The sequence below is a fragment of the Arachis hypogaea genome, chromosome 3 (assembly GCF_003086295.3).
Source record: "Arachis hypogaea cultivar Tifrunner chromosome 3, arahy.Tifrunner.gnm2.J5K5, whole genome shotgun sequence".
NCBI classification, from domain to species: domain Eukaryota; kingdom Viridiplantae; phylum Streptophyta; class Magnoliopsida; order Fabales; family Fabaceae; genus Arachis; species Arachis hypogaea.
Window position 1 is genome coordinate 47,603,934 of NC_092038.1, and position 21,624 is coordinate 47,625,557.

The following is a 21,624-nucleotide window of genomic DNA, read 5'->3' on the forward strand; positions in this document are numbered from 1 at the left end:
AGAATGACTTGCTAGAGCTTCACCTTCGTCGGATGGAATGACCATGGGCAATGGCATTTATTCTGTAGCAGAGGAGATCAATTACCACGGGCAATGGCTTTGATCACTTACAGCCTGCCAAAGAAGAAGATCATTCACAAGCAAAGAAGACAGTAGTACTAGAGTTAATTTAGAAAGACAAAGCAACTCCAACACTCATCTCTATTTCTATTATTACTTTCAATTCTACTACAAATTCCATTTATGACATATAATCATTCATGGCTTATATAAACTCTCTGATTCTACCTCACTAAGACCTGCAAGACAACCATAGCTTGCTTCAAGCCACAATCCTCGTGGGATCGACCCTGACTCGCTCAGGTATTACTTGGATGACCCAGTGCACTTGCTGGTACTGCTGCTATACAAAAAGTGTGGGATTTGCGTACACACGCACCATATATAAAAAAGAAACATACAAAACAATAGAAGAAGACACATCTAAAACCTCAAAAAACGAAAAATTCACAACTTAAGGGAGTAAGATTACAAACATAATCAGTGCATTATAGAATGAAGTTTAAGTTAGAAATATTCTTGTTTAAGCAACAGCACTCACAAGCTTTTTTTTTTTGACAAATTTTGTTCTTCAGTATGTGATAGAAGTTGAAATCTTTACTAACTAGTCAAAATTTTAATTTATCCATAAAATAAGTCATGACTTTCAACGAGTCAAAAAATGGCTCTACTTCTTATTATTCCCTAAACACACACAACAGACTAAAATTCTTAAATTGCAAAATCAGAATCCTACTTATGAGATAGACAATCATTAAAAAATTGAAATTGCCCTTACATTGGATTGGAATACCCTCTTCTCTCTTTTTCTTAAATATTTAATATCAAATAAAATAACAAGAAAATCAAATTTTTAATGCCATTGAGTTGGAATTTACCTGAAAAAATGCAGCTTTTCCATGGTTGCATTGATTGCAACAAGCCGCCTTGGTGCGTGGAAAAATTGGGTTTGCAGCCAATAAAAATAACTCCAAAATTCAAATTTCATACACATGTGGATTTACGTATAACACCAACAAAAATTTCCAAAAAAAGTGAACAACATACTTATCCTCCAAAATTCAAATACCATACACATGCACATGGACAAATAAAAAATTTAGAGAGGAAGATTGTACCTAGCGGAGGTCTGCAATGGTGATAGGGGCTCGTGTACTCTAGATAGTGCAACAGCAAGGTGGGGATGCATCATAGCTGCGATAGAGAACATGCGGCAGAGAGGCGGCAAGTGGGAGCTCGGCTGCACGCGAGGAAGCATGGCCGAAGGGACGCGATGACGGTGAAGTAGACGCGCGATGTTGGTTGTCCTCCCTGCGCGAATGGTGGATGAGGCAACGGCAATGGATGGAAGGAAACTAGGATAGAGGCGTGATGGACGAAGCGGCTGTGGTCTTTGAAGAGAGGGCAGCGTGAGAGCTTGGGAGAGAGATTAAGGTTTCTAAGGAATGAAAATGAAAATAAAAGGGTAAATTTTGATTAAATGCTGATTATTCAAATTTTATTTTTAAAAAAATATAAAACAAATAATTATTAATTATAGTTGTTATAATTTGGCTGATTATGAGTTGGTCGCTAATACTTTTCCTAAGTATCTTTAATATACCATACTTTAAATAACAAACATTATTTTTATTTTAAATAATAAGTATAAAATATATAAATACAAAAAATATCATGCAATAAAATTTTTATAATATTAAAAAAAATATATTAAAATAATATTCTAAACTGCAATATAAAAAATATAAAATAATTAAAATATTATTAACTAATTACTTTGTTAAAAATATTATTATGTAATATAATTTTTATTAATATATTCACAAAAGATATACGTATTCCTTTTTTTTGTTCAAAATAATTTTTCTTAAAAAAATAAAAAAATAAAAGGTCCACATTTTTATATATTATATATAATATTTTAAAAAAATTATATTTTTATACATATTTTAATAAAGGTAATTTGTTAATAAAATTTTAATATAATAATTTAAATATTTATCAAATAATATAAAATAAAATTTAATTATTTTGTATTTTATGTTACAGTTTAAAATATTATTTTAATATAATTTTTTAATATTATAAAATTTTATTACATAATAATTGATCTTAATAAATAAAAAAATTTATACTTTTATATGTATATATTTTATATTTATTATTTAAATTAAAAGATTATATTTATTATTTAAAGTATTATTTATTAAAATATATTTATTTATTTATGTACTAATAACATCTAGTGTATTTTATATTTATTATAATTTATTAATATTTTTTATAAAAATCCGTCTAAAATCAACCCATATATTTTGGGTGTTTCTTATAAGCCATTAAATTAAAAATATTAAATTAGATTGACAAAAAATCTAACGGTTTATATTTAATTTATAAATAACTTATTAAAAATTGGATAAAACATATAATTAAACTAAACCCAACTCAATATTATACAATTCACTCAAATAAAAAAATGTTACATGGATCCTCCAATCACCTCTCTATGTAAATCGAATGAGTCAGACTAGATTTAGTTACTCTATATAAATCGAAACATACTGATTCGATTTATGCATGCATGCATGCATGTTGTCTTAGTAAATCTAATCACCTTGTTTCGATTTAGTTTGTCCTAGTAAATCTAATCAACCTGTTTCGATTTACAACCAATGTGCTGCCTATAGTAATTTGATTATGGCTATTTCGAATTATACACGGTTTCCTGCCCATGGTAATTTGAATGAGTCTAATTAAATTTACTAGAAGGATCCCTATAAATAGAGTTTGAATTGATCTCATTCGAATCACGAATCCAAAATCCTGTCCCACCAAATCCTAGAGAAACCTCAGCCCAAACACTCCAACATTTGAAAAATTACCTGATAGGGGATTGCGGACCGTCTTTATCGTTTGGATGGAGTTGTCCATATTGCTACTGTCATCAATGAAGAGGTTAGTACATATATTCTTAATTAATAATAGTATTAAATGTTTTACTTTAATGTTTTTTGTCTCTTTTAATGATTGTCATTATTACAATTGTTAAACTAGATAGAGTGGTTAGATTAGTGGCTTAATAATCTCTAGAAGTTTGACCAAGCAAGTTTTAATTTGGATAGTGGTTACAAATAAGTAGAAGAATATGAGTAGTGAAGATAATGTATAGTGAAACTTAGTTAGAGTAAGAGTAGTCAATGGAATCGATGTTGTGATTTGGGTTGTTTGTAAAAAAAATTATTAGTATTAAACTTATTTTTATTAGGCACAGTTTGATGAATATATGATTTTATTTAGTGTTTGTAACCGTAACATTATTTGGTTGTTATGGCATTATTTGAATTAAGAGATGCGTTAGTTGTTATTGTTATGTAAATATATTTTAATGTGGTCGTAAGAGACAATCTGTTATGTTGTTTATGCAGCCTCACCGATGAATCGGTAGCATGAGACGACAACAGGATATGCGTCTGGACGAAAGGACCATTCTGTACTTGCAGATGGCCGGTTTATGCCATCTTGTGATGCTGAACGAGACTTAGTTTAAGTTGGATAACCTATTGGTGAGTGCATTCGTGGAAAGATGGCGTTCTGAGACGCACATATTTTATATGTCGTTCGAAGAGTGCCTGATTACACTGCAGGACGTGGCATACTAGTTAGGACTGTCAATCAATGGATAGTACGTCAGTGAATGCCTGACGGGGTTTGAACTATACATCGATGGTGTTTGCCCAACTTGGGTATGGTTATAAGAGCTGTTGGGTGTTTTGCCTCCTGCGAATTGCATCGACAGGTTTAAGGTGAGATGCAATTAGATGTAGGACACATTTGGAGAGATTATTGATGGTGCCAAAAATGCCACTGTTAGGAGGTTTTCCTGGGCTTATATCATGACGCTTTTGTGGACTCAGCTATTTGGCAACAAGTTCGGTACTCGCCTGCACATTCGATGGCTGTCATACGTAGCCATACTTGAGGACATGGGTGGGTACAATTGGGGATCAGTTGCTCTGTCATGGTTATACTAGAGCATCTGCCACGTGGCAATAAGAAATATTGTGAAGTTAGCCGGTCTATTGCAGCTGTATCAGTCATGGATCTTTTGACGGTTTTCTGGTTTCAGGCCCGCTAGATATGATACCTTTGGTTGGCCGTTGGCCTCGAGGTTACGTTATATTTATGTGCTATGTTTCTCATAATTTTTTTGAGTTATTTTCATTTAGTGATAACGTGTGTTAGGGGTGCAGGTGGTCAGGTCACAACTCGATCGCAAGCGAGAATGGACCTTGAGTTGCTCATTGGAGGTTTAGAATAGATTTCCTGCAGGCAAGAGATTTGATTATTTTGTCAAATCTAAATAGTTAATATCGATGTTAGCTTGGCAATACTGCATATTTAATGATGACGTTTCAAAACTATTTCTATGCACAGTTCACTTGGATGCCCTATAATTCTCACGACGTAGTTCAGGTGGTGCATCTAGAGATACTTGAGCCTCGGAATACAACACTGTGAAGGTCCGTGACAGTATTGATATATTTTGCTGTCATAGAATGGCACCTGGTAGATCAGGATCTACCATAGTTTGGTGGAGTACAGCCTCTACCACGGTCCGCACTCATCCTGATGCTGAGTCCACATTGCATACTCAATCATGTTAGCCCAGTCACACATGGCAGGGTCGTCAGTTCGTAGAATATCAACCCAGTAATCAAACTCAACCTCAATCTTGGCATAGGTCGCATTCACCAGAAGCCTACGTGCATCCTTGCCCTTAAAAATCAGGGCAAAATTTGCAGCCACAAGTCGAATGCAGAATGCACGGTATGCAGCGAGTGGTAGCCAACCTCCGTCGGGAGCCTCAAGTGTGGCATTCATACTGTTATACCGATCCGATATCACTAGAATACCCGGCTACGGAGTGATGTGCTGGTGGAGATGGGATAGAAAAAATGACCACGACTCGACATTCTCACCCTCCAAAAGTGCAAATGCAACAGGCAAGATGTTGGAGTTCCTGTTCTGAGTAATCGCAACAAGCAATGTACCCCTGTATTTGCCATACAAGTAGATCCCGTCAATACTCACCAACGGCTTGCAATGTCAGAAGGCCTCAATACATGGTGGGAATGTCCAAAAAAGCCGGTGAAAATAGGCATGTGACTGATCCACTTGCCCACCAACTCGCACAGGACTCATCCTCAACACTGCAACACTACCCAACATCGTTGTCTGCACACCTAGTACCCATCGCGAAAACTCATTGCATAACTCATTCCAATCTCCGTAAAGCTATATCATAGCCTCCTGCTTAGCCAACCAAACCCTCTTGTAAGTTGGTCTAAAATCGAAATGGGCCTCTGTCGCATTCAGTAGTACCTTGATACACGCGGTAGCATCAGCTCTAATCATAGGCAAGATGAATGCTGAGATCACATGATAATCAAAAATCCTGTGATCACTTGATATCGACGTGGCCAGACAAGTATGAGGTCTATTGTACCATTTTACCTCCCAAATACCTCTATGCTGATGAAGAATGATCTGAATCAACCATGCACACCCGTTGCCAAATTCCTTACACTTCCCATAGTACTTGCGATTATCAGACTCCGCCACTTTGTATTGAACCCATCGTTAGATGCTATAGATATTCACGCTTAACATGACCTCCCCTTTATCCTGAAACTACTGACCAACCTGAAACTCCGCTAGTCCTCTAGTATCCTGTGTATCTCTGGCACCAAATCCAACAGGTTCGCCAGGAATCCCTTGCTGTCTCATGGCATCCAAGTCCAAATTTGAAAAGTGCGAAGGATACTACTAAGTCCCTGAACTAGACGCTCCCCCACGCTCCGCAGGATTACTACCTACTATGTCATCACCACTACATCATATCAATAATACCTAATTCTCTGTCACCACTACAGTTTAGATCAGCTGGAAAGGACGGTGAGACAAACAACGTTGCCTTAGCTACAATCACATGTAGTGATGAGGAGGCACCACTAGGTCTCGAATTAGAATAAGCTGCCATTGCTGGAGCTTGGGGATTCCAGTTCAAACCACCTGAGCTGGAGACCACATCTACAAACTTGGCCAACATCTCAAGAGTCTTGACCTCGGGAATCTGATAATGACAATGGAATAGAAATTCTAAATCTTCGTCACTCCCTATGATGAACGAATCATACTTCACATCATCCCGCAAAACTAAAATCGATTTTTTAGATTATAGAGTTCAGGAACTCAGTGAAACTCGTTGAAAGTTTCAAAAACACTAAGGGGATCCTTATCAGTAAACTTAATTCTAGAACGTATTTTTTTCTGAATCGACCCTTTATAGTGCACCAATACTAGAAAACTATCTTCACTAGCCATTGTGTTTCACTCTCATACAGAATTCACGTTCATGTCATATTTATATAGGTTGACCTTACAGTAAATCTAATTTGCCTAGTTCGATTTATGTATGCATGGTAAAGCTAATCAGTACCATTCGAATTATATAGGGACAATATCAGGACTAAACCGAAATATGTTAATTAGATTTACTAGGACATGCTAAATCGAAACAGGGTGATTAGATTTACTAGGACAGCATGCATGCATGCATAAATCGAACTAGTGTGTTTCGATTTACATAGAGCATCTAAATCTAGTCTGGCTCATTCAATTTACATAGAGTGGTGATTGGGGAGATCCAGGTAACATTTTTTATTTTGGTGAATTGTGTAATATTGAGTTGGGTTTGGTTTAATTGTGTATTTTACCCTTAAAATTTACAATAAAAGTAACAAGTCTTTTAATATCTTAAATTTGCCCATTATAAAGATTCAGCAACGAAACCCTCATTCTAATTAAGATTGCTGCCACGAAAGACTTCTTTCAGCAAAGAAATTCTATCGACAACACTAGGGAAGACCTCCGGTGACGACTCTTCCTCTCTCGTTCTTGGTTGCATGATTGTCGATGATGAAGAAAATGACTAGTGAGTACCTATTAATCTTCTTCAGTTCTTCTTCTATCATTTTATTCCATTCCTTCCACTTCCTCTCTCAAAATCTATTATTTTCCATTTTTTTTAGTTAAAGAACGATTACGATGCACTCTATAACCTAGAACAGTGTATAATTTCATATTATGAACTAAATTAATCGTGCTCTTCAACTAATGTCCCCTTCCCTTCCCCCTTTTAGTTTCAAGAACTTGCTCAAGTGTTCCATCAAAAGAAAGTGGCCCCTGTTCATGATACAGGGTTTTTATTTTTCAAATTTCCCTTTTAGAACAAATTTTATGCCATGGATTGATATTGTTAAATGACATTATTGATAAGTTCTTTGAATTATGTCCTAATCGTATTCTTTCTCTGACATGATGGGTGTTTGGACATTTTATATGCATTTGCAAGACTACAACTTTTATCAACAATTGTTGAATTATTGCTTTTATAATTGTTGATATGCTTGTTATTTGTTAATGTTGCTTTCATTTGATGTTTGTTTCATGATTTATCTCTATAGGGCCTTTGTGTTGACCTTAACTTGGCATTAGCCATTGCTATGCACAATATCCCATAGGTATATATCTTGTGACAGAACATATTTACTGTAGACATGGTAGATATATTTCAGTGGTGCAATTAGAAATGAATGAAGAGCAGTGGTTATTATGATATCTTCTTTTGTTCAATATTTTAACTTTCATTTGAATAAATTTTATTGTGTTTAGATACGCATTATTTTTTGAAATTATACAGTATTTTCTCTTTTGTTTTCAGATCTCCCCCTAGGCCATAGCTGTGATTGTTCTATAATGAGCTTCTACTTTCCAAGCTATTGCTATTGCACTTCCTATTTATTTTGCAACAGAGGTAAGACATTTTTAGCGCTTCTGTTGCTTTATATTCTTAAATCAACTGGAAGGTGACCTAGGCAGTCAATTGTAAAGTGCTTATTAGTGATTTATGTCGCTGTTATCTAAAATATTGAATTCATCTATAATCTATACATAGAGTAAAGATGTCAGATTTGGGAAATTTATTCTTAGTGGCTCTGTGATGTTGATATTGGAATCATTATCTGAATAATTTGTTGATATATATGATTACCATCTGATGGATTTTCATGATACCAATGGTGCCAGAGGCAGGGGATGGAGGCAATGGAGATGATGAGTTAGTTTTGATTTTGATTGTTGTTCTTGTTTGACTATGGAGCCTATTTTTTTTTTGTTTCTTTGCTTCAGTAGAGAAGGTTATTAAGAAAGTAAAATGAATGAATAGAAGAAAAAAAGCTTGACCATTATTTTGGATTTTGATGTTGGTATCTAATATCTATACAAATGTAATTGAAGTTTATGGCATTCTAGTTCTAGGATCTGATTATGCTACATTTGCAAATTTGTGCATTATTGCTTACTCGTGTCACCATGTTGATTGCAGTTATGTCAATAATTACTGTAAACTTGAATTAGATCTGTAATTTAAAGAAAATTTTGTTATTTTTATTTTGGATGTTTTGCAATAAATGGCAGGCATTCAAATTGGCATCACTTTCTGGATTTGCTAAACCCTTGGGTGTTATAATTGTAGTTAAGACATATGATTTATGTTACGTTACACAATACAACTTTATTTTATTTTCAAACAGAAAGCAAGAATAAGCAGTAATATTTATTATCAGATTATACTATAACAAAATGAAGTGGTTTACACCTATTTCAATCCTGCGCATTGAATCTCTCACTCAACTAGAAATTTGGCTTTTATGCTATTATAATGTGATTTCATTATTTTTTAACATTTAAAAATTTTAAATACTGTGAATTTACTAAGGTGAACTTACTGTGATGATTTTTTTTCTTCCACTGTAGCCTATTTATTCCCTAGCAGCTTAGATCCTAAGATTTTAGAGGGTTTGCTTGGATTAGGTTCGCCTAACACAACTTGTAGTCTTTCAGATGCCCCAATTAGATTTTTAGCATCCATATTTTACATGCATATTTGTTTTATAATGTGATTCCAGTTGGTAGAGTTATGGCTTTTCTAACCCTTCATGAAATGCTGCCATTGGCTTTCGCTTATGCGGGACAAAAGTAACCTGTTAAATAAAATTCGATGTCAGTATCATTAAGTCAATAAAATTAAATAAAATATAAAAATGTATCATTATTAACTAAATTTAATGTTTTACTCATTTGTCAGATTTTAGTAAATCTTTCATGCTTTCTTGCAATTGGAGTTCTTTTCTTATTGTTGCTTCTTTGACTAGGACAGCTTTCTAAACAAAGTTGGCTTTGTCCAGTCCTTCTTCTTATATTTTTTACTTGAAATGCACTAAAATTATGTCAACATAGCACCTCAAGCATTTAATAAGAACACAATTTTTTGTTGTATGAGAACTTACGTAGTTGTAGGATGTAAATTCATTTTTTCTTTTTTTCTTGAAAAAATCTTACAGGGATTTTTTTTCTAAAAATCGGTTACAAAATTAAAAACCACATTATGGTAGCACAACAAATAAATAAATGGTAAGAGAAATTACATGGAATCACTTTGTGTATTTACAAACTCCTAAAAGCTTAACTGTGTTTAAAACATAGGATCATTTTCACTTGACAAATTTATAAGTGACATTCTAAAAAAAATAAACATAATTCAGGAAAACTAAAGAAATTACATCAGCTTTTAGAAAATTTTAGCAAAGAAACAATATAAGATATTGAATCTTATGTTTGTGAAGAATCATAATGAGTTTTTGTTGAGTCGTGGCCACTTTTTGGTTGTTTAGGCTGAACAAACTTTCTTTTTTCTGTGGTGTTGTCTTTTTTGGAACATCTTTATTTTTTGCCTGCATCTTGGAAAAACAAAGAATTATCAGACAAATAAATATAATAAATATTTACAAATAACACTAAAAAGTAACACATATTCTTCTACAGGCTTTTTTTTCTTTATCATTCTTTCTGTTTGTTTTCTTTTTCTAGATTTTTTTACTTTTGACAATACATATAAATCTTTTTTAAACAAAAAATTTTGATGTAAAATAGAATATAGTTTTACAATAATAGTTTCTGAATCTTATTCATCATTAGAGTCAGTCTTTGTTTCTGAAGTTGAATCCACTATAACACATTTTCTCTCTTTGGCTCCATCCTAAAAAAGTACCAATATATGAGGTAAATAAAAACAATAAATATTTACAAATGTAACCAAAAAATAATACTTATTTCTTTGTCATTCTTTTCGGTTGTTTTCTTCTCTATGGTTTCTCTCCTCATAATCATAGTTAAAAGCAAACTATAGTCAGAATCAGTTTCACTTTACGAAGAATAATCCAATATAATAGGTTTCTTCTATTCTTGCTTCTTTTCCTTCTTTTTACCTTTCTTTTCTTCTTTCGTTTCTTCCTTCAGCTGTGCTTTTTTTATGAGGCCCTAAAATAGAAACTTATTTAATTAACACAATATATAATTACAAATAATTACACCAAAATTCAAGAAAATTATTTATTTTAAGTTACCATTTTATCATTTGCCTCACGTTCTATCTTCTTAACTAACCTTTTCCTTGTCCAATGCGCCACCTATGGTGCTCCAGGTATTCTATCCACTAGGCTATCCGTGTATTTGGATTCATGAACATATATAATCATGAGGGAAAAAAGACACCCATCAATTGCATATTTATTTTTCATTTTGTAACTTCTGATTCTTTTGATGAGGAAGTTGAGCACATGAACAACCCAATTCCATTCTTGTATAGTGTTCACATGAAAAATTAGTTGCATGTGAACCGAAAAAAATTTTACTTCTTGTTGTTGGCAACAAAAAGCATTTTTGGGGATTAACAGTATGAATGTCCTCGCGAATTTCATTTGATTTTCAAGTTTGTTTATACTCATTTTAATTAAATACTTTGTCAGCAATAACAAAAAAGATCCTTTGAAGATTTCAACAAATTTCTTTTTCTCTTCATTGATTTCTTTGTAGGTAATTTTCTCTGGAAAAAGTAATTCCCCTACAACACCACTAAAAATATTTTAAAAACATAAAAGTAATGTAAAAATAACACCAAAATTTCATTAATAGAATAGATTACAAAAGGAATTTTTATCGATTGCATTTAAAACAAGGGCATTCCTTATCTTGGCAGGAGTGATCTTGATTTCTTCGTACCGTGTGTCCAGGAAGCTGTTATACAAATCAAAGGAATGGGTCAGTTCTTTAGCAGTTTATGTGTGACATTAAAATTTGGGATATGCCTCATAGCACCAAATCTCATTTTGTCGACAAAAACTTTCTTCTCGTCACTCATTTTGCTAAATATGTGTGATATCGTTCTTGTGGAGCACCGCATCATGAGTTCTTGTTGTAAATAAATGAAAATTATATTATATAACTGTATTTATACAATAAAAATAAAGTTGTTTTAATATATATACTCATCTCATACCTACATATAAACAATAATTGCATCAAGTCCACCCATTTCACTGTCAAATTTATTACATATATACATATACCTCAATTTCATCAAAGCCAACCATTTAAACATTCAAGCTTATCCTAAGGCAACTAACTGAAGTTTTCACGCAATATTATATATTAATTATGAGAAACCAAAATCATAACTTGGCTTCCGGAACCTCAAATTTTGTAAAACTTGTTTTGAATAAAAATTGGATTTCTGAAGTCTATGACATTCGAAGAACGGACTAAAAATGAATTTTGATAAAAAAAAAAAGTTATGCGCATTTGAAGTTTTGATCTAAGAGCAAGATTCCGCAGAAAAATGTTAAAAGCCAGGAAATCTGGCATGCGTGCATACGCACGCGCACATATGGACCAGAACAAAATGGAGACTCGTGCATATGCACGAGGGGGTGTACATACGCACACCCAGAAAATTTTGCAAGTTGTGCGTACACACACCATGATGCGTACGCACAAGCTGGAAAAGTTGTCTGGTGCGTGCGTATGCACACTATAATACATACGCATGTGAGGGGAATTTTGTCTGGCGTGTGAGTACGCACAGTACCATGCGTATGCATGATGACCTATTTTTCACTAAACTTTGGTTTTAACTGTTCGACCTTCCAGGCAAGTTTATGACTTTCTAAAACTACTGATTTGTTGAAAATTCACAAATTTTGAACTACCAACCATTCCTCTAGTTTTTCAAACCTCTGAAAACTCTGTTTAAGGTCCAATGTCTATGTTCTAGGCTATAGAATATTATAGATGTGGTGATGGAGCTAGTTTTGGTATCGAAGATGATTTAAGAAGTGAATGCTTGACTTGGTGAGATATTAGCAGTGATGAATGAGACATGATGGAGAATGATGTTAACATTGAACAATTATGATTGAAATATTTACATGACTTATGTATTTAAAAACTATCTGAGACACGAGTTTCTATGGGTGAAAGCAGTAGCTTGTCACCACTTTAACTCTCTGTCTCAAGATGTGATCAGACACTTTAACTTCTTGGATTATTGATGAGCGGATATTTTATACGCTTTTTGGCATCATTTTCATATAGTTTTTGTTATGTTTTGATTAAGTTTTATTATATTTTCATAGTTTTTAGTGTAAAATTCACTTTTTTGGATTCTACTTTGAGTTTGTGTGTTTTCATATGATTTCAGATAAATTCTGGCTGAAATTGAGGAGTTTTGGCAAAGTCCGATTCAGAGGCAAGGAAAGTGTAGCAAATGCTGTCAGGATCTGACCTCTGTGCATTCAAACAAGCATTTCTGGAGCTACAGAGGTCTAAATGATGCGTTCTTAATGGCATTGGAAAGCTAACTTCCAGAGCTTTCTCGCAATATATAATGATCTATGCTTTTTTTTCTAAGGAGCCTGTCCAAACCTGGCGTTCAACGCCAATCACCAACTTCATTCCTGGCGTTGGACGCCCAAAAAGGAGCAGCTGGTGTCCAACGCCTGAAAGGGAGAGCAAAGCAGGTGTCCAACGCCCCAAAGGGAGTACCAACTCGTGGAATCACCCCAAGTTCAGCCCAAACACTCACCAAATGGGCCCAGGAAATGGATTTTCGCACTACAAGACCATTCTATCATATTTTTGTACTTTTTAGTTATTAGATTAGTATATAAAGGGGAAAATCAACCATGTTTAGGATCTTCTACCTCAGCTTATGTCATATTTTTGGATACATTATTATTTTTTATAAGCTTTGAGTCACTAACCTCCTAAGTTAAGGTTAGGAGCTCTGCTGATTCTTATGGATTAATAATATCATTGTTCTATTCCAATCTATGTTTGATTCCATTCTAAGATGTATCTTCGTTCTTCATCCTAATGAATTTGGAGTGTAACTTGACCGTCATCCCTATTTTACATGGGTTCTTGCGAGTCCTTGACGGGATAGTATTGAACCACAAGCTTGATTATACATCTTTTAGACGGCTAATCCACGACTTTGTTGGGGACTTGGAGACATCAGTTTAGCCAAGGTACGGGGCGATTAGGGCCTTTGTGATATAGGCTAGAATCATGGAGCAGCATTCTCTGATCTGGAAGATCCAACCTTGTCTGTGGCGTTTTGAGTAGGATCACCAAGGAAATGGACTACAGAAGCTTCACCCCCGTTCAGATTGGATGACCACTGACCTAATGTTTGATCTGAAGCAGAGGAGATTGATGACCACTGACCTGGCATTAGTCATTTATAGCCTACCATGAAATGAATCATCAGAAGTTGAAGTACACAGTGAGAAAAGTTGATCTAGAAGGAGGAAGCATCTTCGAAGCCTCAACCGTCCTCTTATCATTGAATTCACACCTATTGAGTAATACTTTATTTATTCTGTTTTTATGCGTATTTCCACAACAACTATCTCTTCTATCCGCCTGACTAAGATCTACAAGATAGCCATTGCTTGATCAACCCAACAATCTCTGTGGGATCGACCCTCACTCACCTGAGTTATTACTTGGACGACCCGGTGCACTTGTCGGTCTATCTGTGCGAATATTGCGGAGTTAATTTCGTGCACCAGTTACTCCATGGGCAAATATATATATGAACTTGGGATTTTTTCCATGGATATTTTTGAGTTTGGGGATATGCGCACAGAGAGTCTGTCAAATGGTTAGCTATTGGACGTGTTGGGTTTGGCTATATAATCGATAAATGAGACTCATCAGGCATAGGACAGGCATTCATCATATGCATTTGTATGTTTTGTTTGAGTATGCATTTTTTGGTTTGCCTAGCTACTTAGCCATGTTTATCTACTTCTTGATTTTACTTCTTGTACTTGTACTCTATCTGTGTTTTCTTTGTTTAATTTGTATGTGTATATATCTTTGAGAGACCCTCTTTTGGTGGAGGTATAATGAGAGTTGTTTCACCTTTAATTAGGGCGTTGAGAAGGTAGAAAGTGAAGAATTAGATAGAATTTGGAATCCCTTATATAGAATGCCAAAACTTCTGGTTTAGAATAAGATTTAAGTTTGAATCTGAGGGTCAGAGTTTTGAGAATGCCTTTGGCTTTCCCGAGACCTTATATATTACCTATGCTAACACCATTACCATGTTGAGATTCCCCGGTTCTCATTCCATAGATATATTGTTTTTTAGATATAGGACGCGAGACACCTAGCTGAGCATACTGGAGGCTCTGCTGAAACAAATATCTGCTTTGGGCTTTGTGTTTTATACTATGTATTTATATATGTATATAGATTCTCTACTTTGTGTATATTTGTATTTTATCCCTCTTAGAGGTTGACTTGGAGAAACAGGGTTTATATTCTATATTTTGGTAAACACATTTTGGGTTATATGTATGTATATGTATACTCTGACCGGCCTTAGCTTCGCATGTCAAGTCTGGAGCTTGGATATCTGTATCTTTTAAAATTCTATTCTTTATATATATGCTATCCTTTCCGTTTGTTCTTTGTTATCTTTTTCATGCTTACCGAACGTGAGTGACATGATTTTCTGTTATATTTTTGTTTAGCTTCATCTTCAGGGCTCCTAGTTACAATTTCTTTCAATTACACTTATATACCTTTTTTGTTTTTAGATATCGTAATACCTCGCCACCTCTGATTTATGACTTAAGTGTAAAACTCTATGTGGTAGGGTGTTACATTGTAAGTTGTTTACATAATATATATTTCTGTTTTCTTTATCAATTCTCTTGTTTGTGTGCATGTTTTGAATTAAGTATGTGCATTGTAATCATTAAATAATTTCATTGCAATTCTGTATGAAATAACGTGCACATGTTTTGATCACATTTTCTAATCTAAAATTGATTTGTATTGCTTCTTATATTTGGCTTTCCGTGCTTTTCAGAGCTTGATGATATCATAAATGATAGTGTATACTGGAGAAAAACCTTTAATAGACAATCAAGAAGGCATTGAAGCACCATATATTTTAATTAGTGGTCAACGAACAAAGTATCGATCTTTATATTATTCTTTGCTATTGTAGTGTTATTTAATATATTTTACTGTCACTTTTTGTTATTGTCCTATTAAACATATTTTCTTGTGTTATTTTATTTTTGTTTATTAGTTGGAATTACGGAATATATGTCATGAAATGGTTGAAGACAATTGATCCCAAAAAGATAAAAAAAAATACCCATGAAAAAATTAGAAATAGGTAAGTATCATTAAACATAGATGGTTCTCTACTTCTAAATTAACACAGATTAATGAATTTCTTTCAATTGCAAAAAGAAAGTTGATTGTTTCAGACATGAATCACTACAAGAAAAATGTTGAGTACCGTTGGATTTAGCATCAGACATTAGCAGCGAGATTTTCGTCAGATTTACTATTGGTAATGGCGTCGAATTCGTAAGGTTTAGTAATTATGGACGAATTTTGGAATCCGATGGTAATATTTGGAGGGAAACAAAAATAAAGTGGCGCATTCTTTACCATCGGATTTATCAGCAGATTTTTCCGACAGTAAAGCCAATTAGTGAAACAATGCGTCTGAGTGACCCACAAAGTTTTACCGTTGGACGGTAAATACAATAGTAACTGGGACATAATTTTAAAACACAAACCCTCTTCCCCCTGATTCAGATTCACTCCCTCTCTCACTTAACCACCAAAACCACCATCTCCTTCCTTTTTCCCAAAACTACCCTCTGCCACCACCGACACCACCACCACCACAGCCCCCTCTCTGTCGCCATTAGCCCATCCACCCTCAACGACCTTTTTGTTCTGCTTTTTCTCCTCTTCTCTTCTTGTCACTTCACCGTTAATCTTCTCTGCTCTTCAAATCACCGCGCCGCACTATAGAGCCACATCTGTCGCTTCCCAACTTCACCTCTCTGGTATTTGCTCGTCATTGCCACCATCACTGCCACTCCCAGCTTGTCCTCTTTGATTTGATTCTGCCTCTACAACAATGGTAACGATTCAAATTCGAATATTAAAAATAGAAACTTGTATGCTTAATGCTGATGCATGTTGAAATTTGATTAGATTATACTTTATTTTGTTAATTGAAATCTCTATATTAGGTTAAAATGTTTTGTTGTAAATTGAAAAAATTGTCAAGCTGTATATTTTAATAGATCCAAAAATGATTGAGAAATAAAGTTATATTAAAGCATATGTTGCTTAATAAGGATGCATATTTGAAAAAGAAAACTAGTTTAACCTATTCTTCTGTTTGATGAAAGTGGAGATGGGTGTTTATGTCTGGTTATTTATATCCAACTATTTTTCTTTTAATAGATTATATCCACATGTATGTAAACTATATATTGAATGAAACATTATCCTAACAGATTTTGTTAGTAGAGTGAAAAATCTTTGTTTTCTATTTAATTGTCTTTTCCTTTTTCTTATGTAAACCTGGTTAGATGATGTATATGATGAGTATGGAGACTGCATTTTTATACGTATTTGAAGATGGCTGAATTTGAGTTTATGAATATGATGAGGTTTTGTTCATTGTTGAGTTGCTTTTTCTTATTTTAATTTTGAATTTGAACTTTGAAAAGTGTTTCGATTATTAAACTGAATTGCTGACTATTGTTGCTGGAGTTTTTTTACATTGTCTGAAAGATGTTCATTGACTATGCTACTGCTAGTTTTGATCCATGCAGACATGATAACAGGAAGGGGTGCTACGGATCAGGTTGCCGGTCGTGGTCGCAACCGACCAACCTTGATCGGGTATAGGGAGGGTTTCCTCCAGGAGCCCCGGGGACTTCTGGATCATTTTCCTTTACTTGAACCACCCCGGTCACACCACAGGTTATGGTTTAGCAGACCAGCCGTTCATCATGGTCCCTAACCCCAACTACGTGCCGCCGTTTATGGCGACGACACCGAGTCCAGTGACAAATGTTGTATCCCCAAAGTCCAGCCATGATAGTGAGGCAGCAGTTGATGCCTCTCTACCACCTAGCATTGTACAATTGCGCATTTGGCCTGATGGCAGCATGGGGTAAGTATCACGTTCAATGCTCATGTATTTTTTCTATTTATTATTTTCTAGTTTTATTGATTATGATTCCTGTTGTTGTTGAAATTTCATAAAAATTGATTCCTATTTTGTAAATTTAGGTTGATTTTGAATGCTGCTGGTTATTATTTTCTAGTTTTATTGATTATGATTCCTATTATTGCTAAGATTTCCTGAAAATTAATTCCTGTTTAGTATATTTAGGTTGATTTGGAATGTTGCTGGTTATTATTTTCTAATTTTATTGATTATAGTTCCTGTTGTTACTGAGATTTCCTGAAAATTTGATTCTTGTCTAGTGGATTTAGGTTGATTTGAAATGTTGCTGGTTATTATTTTTTAGTTTTATTGATTATGGTTCATGTTATTACTGAGATTTTTTGAAAATTGATTCCTATTTAGTGGATTTAGGTTGATTTGGAATGATGCTAGTTATTGTTTTCTAGTTTTATTAATTATGATTTCTGTTGTTGCTAAGATCTCTTTAAAATTGATTCCTGTTTAGTGGATTTAGGATTATTCTTTTTTGTGAGTTGTTGTTAGGTTTTTGTCAAACCCGAACATGTGTACTCAGGATATAACAAATGTCATCAAGCTGATGTACCACCAGCCCTAGCCCAGCTACACGAAGATTCCCGCTGAGACCAGGCAGCACTGGTTTGAAAAATGGGCGACAATTACTTTCATTGTTTCTATTTTAATTCTTTCCAGCTAGTTTATATTCTCTATCTTGTCCAATTGAATTTAAAGCTTCTTTGTTGCAACTACACTTCATTTGGGATGCTAAGCACGACCTGGCCATCCGGATGATATTCGACTATAGGATGGGTCGGCGGCTCCAACAGATGCTGGATGATGTTCGCCACAGCTAGGACCAATAGACGCGCTGGCTATGACCAGAGGTAAAGAAGGGCATGTTTGCTTATTAGGAGGCCAATGCGGGGTTTAGGCATCGGTGTCTCACAAACCGAGCTGATAGGGCATCGAAGAGGTCGTCAAAGTACACCAGCGGCTCGGCGACCTTCATGAAGACGAAGGCTAGCCTGGTATGTAGTTCCTTTAATATTGTTAATAACTTCATTATGTTATCTATTTTGCATATCATTACTAGGAATTATAATAATTTTGTATTTCAAAGCAACTTGTGTAGTTGAAGTCGTTAAACCGCAGGCCACATTGGTGGAAACCTTCAAATACACCCACATGCTGAAAGAGAGCAAAGCGAGATTTGCTTATCAGCGGTATCAGGACCATTATGTGAGTAACATACGTTTGATTATCTTCTGCTATAAAATTATTAGATATTAACTATATATCTATCTTAGCTTACTAATCTCACAGTAACTTGTGTTAATTGCACAGGAGTCCTACACACAGAGACTGGAGGCTGCGACTTAGAAATATTAGCAAAGTGAGGAGGACGCCACCGATGGATCTGCGACCTCATTCGTCGACCCCGATGCGATTTGGCACGAGACCACTTCAACCCTGTACACAAACCCCAAATACAGGATGGGTCATTCTTCCCCAACAGTCTCTGCACCTCGATGTTGAGGCCGTCATCAGGCTCCACCACCACTCGAGCCATCCAGCCTGAGAACGGCGTGGATTTGAGGCTCCATGTGTAGGAGCTCCAGCGTAGTCTTCACCAGCAGGCTCAGGAGCTTAACGATTATCGGGAGAGATATCAGGAGATGCTCACCAGTGTGACGTCTATAGATGAGCTTAGGCTGGAGTTTAGGGAGTTACTAGAGCAGATGCAAAGTTTGGAAGCTCAGATGGAGGTGTACCAAGCTCAGATGCATGCTACTAGCATCAGTCCTGCTGGTGGCAGCACCACTGCTGATGGCAGTGGTCCTAGTGCAGGTGGCACCAATAGCACTGGTTGCACACGGACATCGTCATTGCCTCCTGCATTGCCGACTCAGGGTCACGGAACTGACGACGACAACTACTTAGATCTGTAGATATTAGGTTTTTGTTTTATTGTTTCATACATTTATTTGGTGTACTTGGCTTTTATTTAATTTGCATATTGTATTATTTCTTATTTTAAATAAAAATTCTTTATTATTATGAGTTGAGCACTAAGTATGTGAAAAAAAATTAAATTTAAAATTAAAATTGACAATTTATTTCTAAGTTCAAAAAATTAAATAAAATGACATTACCGTTGGAATTACCATCGGAATAATCTGACGGTAACATGGAGCAAAACAACATATTTTGGCGCCAATATTACCGTTGAAAAATCTGACGGCAACCAGTCCATTTCCTGAGCTAGTAATCTGTCACAAAATCCGACGGTAATTACTGTCGGACAAAATAAATTCGAGGGTAAACATTTACTGGCAAGATTTATATCATTTTATTATTTTTTATGGTAAATCCGATGGTAAATCCAATGGTACCCAGCATTTTTCTTCTAGTGGATATGCTTCAGTGGTTCTCTTTGGCAAAATAAATAAATTAAGAGATCAAGCTATTGCAAAATCTGAAGCCACAAGACTCTCGAAAGTCATTCATTGCAATATCAAGTCTTTTCTGTAGGTTTTTTCATCACGAGATACAGAAAGTAAATAGGTTGAATATTGTAAACTGAAAGAATTTTCAAGTATTTATTGTTTTGCATGCTGTTTAGTTAAACCAAACGCATCTTTTGTCTTTTTGTAAATATTTATTCCAAAGCTTTTGATAAATTCTTTTGCCATATTAAACTTTTATAAACCAGTTTGTACTATATTAGAATCTTGTTAATTTTGAATCTAGATTCACAATTATTAAATTTAATATATTAAAAAAACAACAGCTATATTGAAATTTGTTCACATTGACACACCTGAAACTTGTTACCATAAAACAATCGAAAAAAGTAAATTCAAAGCCACAGTGACTTGGTAAATGGAACAACACAATACAATTTAAAAAGTAAACCTCATTTTCATTATATAATAAAAACAGTAACTAAATTGCACCGAAATGCTTACAACGAAACACCAAAAATCATTCAAATAAACACCAAGAAAGCAATCAAATTTCCTTGAATTTTTGAACTGATAATTCATAATTTGTCCATGATAGAAGCTGAAATTTAACTGCATCACTGGTCCACCATCTAAAAGGTAAATAATATATCAGCACAACTATTAATATGCACAAAGACAATTTTACCTAATTAAAGCACATCAATTTTACCTCACCTAGAGTATTCTTTTTCTTTTTGTTTAATACATTTGTAGTTTATTTTTCAGTATTTGATCCAAATCTATTTTGAGACGTCTTCTTGTTCTCACACATGACAGGTTTTGAAGATCATTAATATCATCCAAGAAAATATTTTCATGCGATAACAAATATTTTTCTTTACTTTTGGCTTTATATTCTTGCATCTCATCTATCACATTATCATAAGAGTGGTACAGAATCACAATGAATTCCTCAAGTTCTGATGTAAATTCACAAATATTTTGTGAGCAAATCACCAAATCATCAAATCTCCTATTTCTTGGCTCCAATAAAGGTTCATCATGGCTACTCTTGATATATGTGTGCCTCCTCTTGACATTCTTATTCCATCATTCTAATATATTTCTTGGTGCCACTTTATCTACTTATTCAAAGCTTAACACACTCAAAAAACGACGAGACAATATCTTTCTTGATTCAAATAATAAGCACTAGCATTTTACTTCATATAATATCGTGTCATATGTAACGATAAACTTATTGAATGTTGAGTTTGAAACCTGTTCTACAACTTCATATGTCATAAAACCTAGAGCGGACTCTGTTAATCTTGTGATATAATTCACCTTTTCTCTAAATTGTGTTTGAACTTTTCTGAACTTCTCATGAGTAAACACATGCTGAAATTGAGCTTCTATTGATGATTTTATTGCACAAGGTATAATAGTATGAAAATATGTAACATTAGATTCTCTCTCTTTTTGCTCTCTACTTCTTAGGCAATTATTATATTATTTCACAAATTAGATCAATGAGCTATTGCTCATAATAAACTTGTTAAAAAAAGCATGCATGATGTCGCTCCTTTGTGTGTTTCTCATCCTAGCCCA